Here is an 8,952-nt window from a genome sequence, read left to right as displayed (position 1 = left end):
GGCAAGCCGAGCGCGGTGGTCGGTCGGTGCGTCTTCGCGCGCGATAGCTCGACGCTCGAGCGGAGTCGTTCACCGGATCAGGGACGGAGGAGCACAGCTCGGATTGTATTTTCGCTCAGCATTCTCACAGAACATTTTCACGCTGTCGACCGCGGTAAACGGACGGACGTACCGAAGACAACCGAGCAGCAGCGGCGGTGGGGAAATAGTTCATTTCATTTCCCCAGCTCGGAAGCGGATGGGTGCCGACAACACGGCAGCAACGTTTGGTTTTGTGAAATCAAGATTAAACAGTCCTTATTAGGGCTACAATTTCAAACTCCACGTAAGAGTTGATTCGAATTCCTCTAGAAAGCGAAGAAACGCAAGTGCAAACACTTTGAAACCTACTTCGTGAGCACCGCCGAGCGTGGTAGAAGCACCGCCAGCAATTAAGCAGCAGCGGCGGTGGCTCATTCTCATTTTCTCAGTGCGGTAGCGGATGGGCATGCCAACAACTGGGAATATTTTAACCGCTTGATGTCAAATCTATTCTAAATTCAAGATACGATGACAAAAGCATAAACTTTTGCGCGCATCATAAATCTGCTTGAAATTTCTTCAACTTTGAAAAATGGCAGGTTTGCTGGAAAATGAAAATGTTAACCAGCGTTGCCAAATTTCAATAAGAATTTTAGAATTTCAAATATCTGTTATCTTTAGAAATTTTGGTCGAAAATATATGACTTTTGTACTATATACTGTCAATCTTTACTAAACATTACAATATTGGTTAATCCTAAGCCTACATACTGATTTGGAAATGGCTAATAATAATCATTTTAGTATATTTTAATACTCCGCTATAATAAATTATTGCAGATAAATTTGTATGGCTTCGTTGAATTTTACTCCCCTCACATTTAACCAATCACGTTCGAGAGGGGAAGCCAGGCCATTGTGCCGTATAAAAGCAAACTGCTTCTTCTCATCTTCCATCATCAATATCACTTGAAATGTAAAACTTATAGACATGTAAAGAGAATGGAAATAAACGTAATTTAAACTAAACTAACTCATCTTCCATCATTCTTTCTTGACCCCTCGAGGGGATCGCATCGAAGGAAAGCTAGCCAGTTTCTCCGTTTGCGTTTTCCATCAGTATGCTTTGGCAAGCCGTGCGCGGTGGTTGGCGTGGCGGCTGTTACGCTCTCCTTCGTATCGTTGTACGCGGCGCCAGTGGAGCAATCAGCCAGTTCAAACTGGTGCGCGGCAACAACGAGGGCTTTCTCTTGCCCCGAGTTTGCGCAGCATCGCCATCGCAAAACCCCCATCGGAATCAATGCCACCGATGCCGTTCTGGATTTGTTTGGCATAGCTACCGATTTTCACCTCATGCAACAATTGAACGATTATTGTACAACAAATAAAATTAAACAGCTTTTCTAAGGGCTTCAAAAATGTTCCTCACAAGAGTGAATCGTATAATTTTCTTAGACGACGCGTTGGGTCACAAATATGACAAAACCGGCTAAGTCTTAAAACCGTAGCATAAATTTTGCAAGCGGAATAGTGGAAATATATTAGATTGTTGTAGCACCTTTTATATTTCCCAGCCAAATTTTAATGTGTGTTGTGTCCGCAAAAATTAAACATTTCTCTACCCATTTTAGCCACACAATCTAGAAGAAAACTGTATGATATCTAGAAATTCTTAGTAATATAATTACATATTGGTAATTCCGGTCCACCAATTATCAAAAGCTTAATGATTTGCATTTTTTAATGATCTGTTGGATTGCATCTGTTTAAATTCTTATAAAATGAACGGTTACCAAGACAATTCTATTATAGGTAAAGATTATTAAATGGTTTTGAAAAATTCGTTTATAGAAACATTTTAAAACCAATTACTACGCGGAACAAGTCTTGTCACATCCATTCTAAATTTCTATATAAACCTGCAAAAGCAGAGAAATTGTGCGAGAGGATTTGAAATCTTCACCAATTTTCTTCGCAAAATAATTACCTGTTAGCATCCAAAGAAATTCAAAGGTCTAGCAAACTACAGTTGGCCCACTGAAATTATTCTGCAAATTGACTCACTGTATTTCGAGAGCAACAACATAGTTTAATGAAAGAGTAACTAGTTACAACTACCAGTACCTGGGCTGCCCATAAATGGTGAACCAAGAAAACCTAGTGCTGGGCTAGTACACAGGTTTAAATAGTTCTAACGTTCGATTTAAATAGGTCGTATCTGTATAGGAATCCCAGCAAATTTACGACCTATCCAAATTGAACGGCAAAGTTCATAAGGAATGAATCGGATCGAAAATAATGATGAATAATAAACTCCACTATCAATTGCCGTCTACAATCAAACTAAACCAAACCAAAATTTCACATCACAGTCTTTATCAATGTTAATACAGCATTCAATAATCGAAACTAATGCATAAACGGACGTTATTCAACGTCAGACTTGCGGTCGTGTCTAGTATACAACCCCTCCAACTTTTTTTCTAAATCTAATCTCATAAAAGCTGATGGTTCTTATAATAATAGGGAGAGATTTTAGGAGAGAGATTCAATCGAACTCATTTATAATAACATATAAAAAATGAATGGAGCAGGTTGTAATAAAGAGAATCATAGAAATAGAGCGCGGGGTCACAATTACTCCGCTGAGTAAATCCACCTCATCGGCGTCTCGGGAGCAGGGAAGAGCGTCTTGATGATTTTCCTCGCCTGGGTCTTACTTCCTCCCTTCTCCACGCATTTCCACCATTCCGGATGATCATCACTGATGTCCATGATAGCGATGGGGGAGTGGGTGAATATGGGGGCAATGAGCTCGACCTTCTTCCCCATAAACAATGAGATGGGGGGAATCTGTCTCATTCCCTCGATCTGGGAAATCTTGCCATCCTGAACACGCACGATTACTTTATGGAGGCGATAAGACCCATCCTTATCTATCGTGGAGACCTTGGACCGCTCTATCTGTAAAGCCTTTTCCTTGAGACGTTCCTCCCGGAAAGCGGCTGCTGATCCCGGCTTCATTGGGTAAGGAACTTCCAGCTGGGCTGATCGATCCTGACGCGGGGCCGGAAAGACCGATGAGCCAACCGATTCTGAAACCACATGCCCAGAGCTGCTCCGTCAGCAAGTCCCATGACCCGGTTGAAAAATTCCCCGACAGAGCATGGCATGATTGAGACCAAGATTTTCGATACCTTGTAAGAATGACGGGCCGTTAAATCTTTTACGACCGGTTCACAGTCTCTCCAGATTTTTGCGGCGCTCTTATCGTGGAGGCTCATACCCGTCTTAATCACACGGGCCACGTAGGAATCAAATCCTTCGATAACATACTTTCCCTTTGTTTTCTTCCCTTGATTTGCGGCATGAGAGGCATCTAGCAACGACTTGAATGAGCCTGGGATAGGTACGTTCGCTTCTTCTGCATCATCAACGGGGCGTAGCTCGGCCATGTCAGGAGCCTCATTAATCATCGCTTCGGCCTCCTGTGCAACAGGTTTCGTGAGGTCCCCAATGGCCTTCAGATCTTTCTTCCTCACCCCACGTTGGGCGCAAATGTAACGAATAGTACATTGGAACCTCATAAATGCACATTTTATTTTCCGTATCGGGCCTCACGTCTGGGAACTTAGATACGAAAAACAAAATGGAACATTACAAATGCACAAAACACAAACATGCAACACATAACATAAATTGTGCCCAGTTATCCAAATAGATAACGTAGTCCAATGCCAGGATGGCGAGGTTTCATTTTTGTTCTTGGTCCATCAGTCAATCCTGTAATCGTATTTTTTCTGGCGGATTGCCTTCTTGTTCGCAGCGTTGGTTGCTTACATAGCTTGTTTTGGTCTAGGAATTTGTAGTCCTAAGGGGGCATCCTGATTTGGGCAACAACACAAGACCGTCTACAATTTCATGTCCGTGTTAGGGGACGGCTTGCGTGAGTTAAATGTTCCACTACGGATTTCTTTAAAAATAAATAAGCCGAGGCGTTCTGGTTCGGTGTCAAACTAAAACTGATTTATTCTATTAATCTTTATTACCTCCTAACATACGGTCCCTAGCTAGGCGATGACAGTCTCGCGATCCCACGGTTGCAGCGTCGACTCAGCAAACCGTTGGTCCCACGGTTCGATATTTACCATTTCGGCACGTCTCCTGGTTCCCAGGGTAGTCGGGAGTTAACTCGTGTTTTGTGCTGGTTCGCTCCTGCAATGTTTGGAGCGCTACAAATGCACATTAAAATTTAGGGGCAAATGAACAAATCACAGTATAAAACAGAAAATTAACTGACAAAATGTTCACAACTATTTACAAACGTAACACACTCCATGCAACAATCGAAGAATTTTCTATGAATTGCATTCTCCAATTCATGGAAAATTCTTAAAACTACTTTACAACGTATCAACTATATTACAAACGTAACACTCCTACTCACTTATTTTGATCATCTGCCTCTTTTCGCAAGTGAGCAAACTTAGGATAAACACATACAGCGTGGTTTGAGGCTTCGTTAGTCATATTCGTGCCTTTTTTTAACAAGGAAACCAATACCCTATCTATTTTTTATATGTTTTATAACAATATTTCTTCCTTTGAATGCTGGAAAAAGTTATTTTTTATATTTTCCCCAATCCGTAATATCGCCTTTTAAATAATCTATGATTGTTGAAAAAATACGCTCATAACTGTTGATCCAAAAGAGATAACGATCGTCTCCAAACACGAAACGACGCGTTTTCAAACGCTATACGAGTCTTTCTTGGGTGACTTTAATGGGAAACTGAAACAGGAAAAGTTAATGCCAGGAAACCGGGAATCATCTTAAGCTAATTCAGAAAAATATCTCTAGATCGGTCAATTTTAAAGCTACAAAAAAACTGTCTTCAGCAAACTTGCTCAAAACTGATAGATCTACGGCTTTGCCGAAGTTTAAATTTCTTTGAAAATATGGACCACCCTAATTTTCATGTACATTGAAAAAAGGGCCTTATTATTAGGAACAACTTTGTAGAAGGCCTTATTTGTCTTAAACGTCATTTGAATTCGCTGTATGGATCGTTCCTCGTGAATTTGGTTCGTGGACCACTGGAAATCTCATTGCGATACGAAACACAAGAAAAATCAATTTATTTATACGTTGTTGAAATTTGATGTTCAAGAACATCGTCTTGGGGTCTCCAGTTAGCCTTGTGGTTAAGGCTTTAGATCGCCAATCCGGAGACGGCGGGTTCGATTCCCGTTCCGATCGAGGATATTGTCTCGTCTTCCTGGGCATAGAGTATCATTGTACTTGCCTCACAATATACAAATTCATGCACTGGCTGGCAAAGTATTGCTAATTTAGAGAAAACTTTCCATTTTACGGTACACAGCAAAAAATATGTAATTAAATTTCAGCGAGAAATCATGCACATAAAGGGAATGCTAGAGTTAGTGCATATTTACATGAGATATCATGTAAAATTACATTACCATCGTGTTAATTTCCGCCAACCATCGCGTAAACCATCATGGACTCCAACCGGTTACGCGACCTCGTACGCGACTATTGGCGGAAATTTACACGAACGTAACGTAATTTTACATGATATCTAATGTAAATATGCACTAACTCTAGCATTCCCTTTACACGCACAAAAATGGCGCTTGTTTAAAACAATAAAACGCATGGTTGATTTTCAAACTGAGAATTTACTTATTCCAAAGTTATATTTAATTGTTTTTATTTAGAGTTTATCGATAAAAACAACCGATTATCATCATTTCATATAATGTCAACAATTTCATTTGTTTCAACAAAATAAAAACCATAAACATGGTCCGAAAACACTCACACATCTATAAAATGCTTACCCCAACATCGCCACAACAAAGAAGGTGTAGCAAATCCATCACGCCAACTTCCAAGTGCAGCTTTGGCCGTGATGGATAACGCGCAGGTACTCACGATAGCATCCACAAAAAGTTGATCGATTTCGCCTTTTTTGTCTTCTTTTAGTCGTTCTCCTTCCCGTCCGCTTACCGACGCTCTAAAAATAGATTTCCGAACTGCCGCAGCTGCTGCCGTCACCAACACAATCACATTCCGGGTTTCTTAGTGGCAAAAGTGCAGTCGTTTGAATCAATCCATTATTTCATGTTGAAAATACCATATCGCTGTTTGTTTTGACAAACTGTCAAAAATTTCGACAAATGCAAATATTTGTATTATCAAACAATAAAACAGTTCCGTTCAAACTAGAAATCAGTTTGTGGCTATAGTAAACTGAAAAATCGGTAGATTTAAACTAGAATTTAATTGTGTTTACAATTTATTTTTATGCGTGTATGTGCATTATTTCTCGTTGAATTTTCATTACATATTTTTTTCTGTGTAGAACAAAACACTACCGTAGCTGTCAGCCTACTGATTTTCATTGAAGTATCATCGATCTACCCTAGCGATGCCTTGAATACGACGCCGATGATCATTGTTTGTTGTTGGGTTTCAGTGTAATTCACCGTGCAGGCATACTTTGATTTGACCTTTAGTTTCAATGATAGGATATTTTTTAAGCCTGCGGTAGGACTTTGACAGCTGCGGTAGAACTCGGCGGCTACCGCAGAGTGGACATTTTTCTAAAAATCCGCAATAAGCCCTTCAATTAATAACTGTGGAATAGGCCGTCCCTATTTTTGCAAAAGTTGGAAATGTTAAAAGTTCAATATTGCAAAATGATCGTTTTAGCCAAAAAACCATCATGACAAAATTAGAAGTCCGTATCTCAAGGCTAAGTGGTCCCCCACGGGGCCTAAAGTTCTCAAAAATTGTATGGGGTCAAAAAAATCATAAAATTTTTTCGACGAAAAAATTACACTATTCTACTAGAATCGGTAATTTTAGGACCCTAAAGGACCAAAAATTGGCTCAGAATTGCGATATCTCTTTTCGTTTCTGAGTTATTGACGAAAAACTACCTAAAATTGAACGTTTTGACCATTTTTTGAAATCCCTGAGTAAACCTCCCATATTTTGTACGATAACTCAAAAACGAAAAGAGATATCGCAATTCTAAGCACATTTTTGGCACTTTAGGGTCCTAAAATCACCGATTCTAGTAGAATAGTGTAATTTTTTCGTCGAAAAAATTTCATGGTTTTTTTGGCCCCATACAATTTTTGAGAACTTTAGGCCCCGTGGGGGACCACTTAGCCTTGAGATACGGACTTCAAATTTTGTCATGATGGTTTTTAGGCTAAAACGATCGTTTTGCAATATTGAACTTTTAACATTTCCAACTTTTGCAAAAATAGGGACGGCCTACTGTGGAAGTGTTTAAAGAACACCAAGTTGAAGCAAGGCAGGCCATGTTCACGGTACGGTTACGTTTACGAAATGTCCGAAAACAAATGGAGACGCATGGTTATCGAGGCCAATGTTGTTTTAATCCTATTGTAGTACTATGCACAAACTATGGCCAAGAGTAATGATAACACCATGATTTTTGAAGCAATTCGAATGATATTTTCTACCCATCTGGCTTAGTTACAAAATAGTTTTAGGAGGAATAAAAAACTTTACTTGGGCGCTTTACTAAAGTCTGAAAACTTTAATAGCAAATGATTTTGTGTAAATGCTGAAAAATGATGGAAATGCATCAGTTTTCAAAATTTGCTCTTGAATGTATCCTGCTCAAAATGTTTTGTTACTGTTAACACTTGGAATGGTCTTAAAATGAAAGCGTATATGATGGGAAACGTATGATTTTCGGAACATAGCCTCACACTCAAAATGTGCGATCATTCTAAATTATTTCATAAACCCAGCAATTTGCTCAAATAAATACATAGAAAACGTGTATACGAATTGAATACCTCTGCAATAGATGTTAACTGTTAATGGTCTTTGGTTTCATCGTGCACAACACTACTGTACTAAGTTTTGTTTCCTTAGGCTTATGTTCCATCTCGAAACTTTTCAATGTTTGTGTAAATAGGTACAACTTGCAAACTGCAACGATACGCAAGTATAAACTAAATTAGTTCAAAATTGCCTAGTAATATCAAAGAAAAAGTTGTTGAAACTCAATAATTATTGTAATATAAGTAACTTAATTGAAAGGAAATTTTTCAGTTACCCTGCAGATGGGCTCTATATTATACAATTATAATGCAATCGAAGAAAAGCTATCAAATCAAACAAGAGACACTCACACACCTATGAAGCGATTCAAAACCTATCTGTAATAAGCCGTTTAGTGTAAGAAACTAATGATAAAAGGACAACGGAGCAAAGAAAACATGCACCCAGAGTTTATCATAAAAGGAAGTTTAAAATGAACGATGGTAGTTTTATTTCTTATTTACATTTTCCCTGCCAATTGGAGTGATGTCGGTGTCGAGATGTTTATTTGTGTCTTCTCGAGCGGAGTCTATCGGTTGACGGACGGGACTCCAGTCGGTGGTCTCCTTGGTTATTCTCGAAAGAGGTAGGTATTGTAGTATGTAAACATAACGGAAGGGGTTTCCAAATCGTGGCTCTTGACGGACTCTATGATACTGTTACATTTAATGCAGATTTTTAATACGTAAAACATTGCTGCTTTCTGTGGCCTAATCGAATGTGTTTATTTTTCGGAGTGGATACACTTAAAAACATGTTTCGTAAATTTGTCGTGAGTGAGATTCGTTCTTACCTTTTCGCAAATGTTACATATTTGACGAATTCTCGAAGCGAATCTCCCTTGCATCCAAATTGGGAACATCTGCTCTCCGTTATATCACAATCTCAATCAGTGTTTATGAAAATCGAAACACAACAGTTGTTTTGAATGGGCGTAAGAATAAGAATCCTCAATGGAGGATATTGTTGACTGCAAACATAACTAGCGTCCATGTGTAAGAACGCTCACGATATATGTAGACCACGGCGTATTATAT

Source organism: Aedes albopictus, chromosome 2, assembly GCF_035046485.1.
Source record: "Aedes albopictus strain Foshan chromosome 2, AalbF5, whole genome shotgun sequence".
Classification (NCBI taxonomy): Eukaryota; Metazoa; Arthropoda; class Insecta; order Diptera; family Culicidae; genus Aedes; species Aedes albopictus.
Note: the sequence above shows the minus strand (reverse complement) of the source record.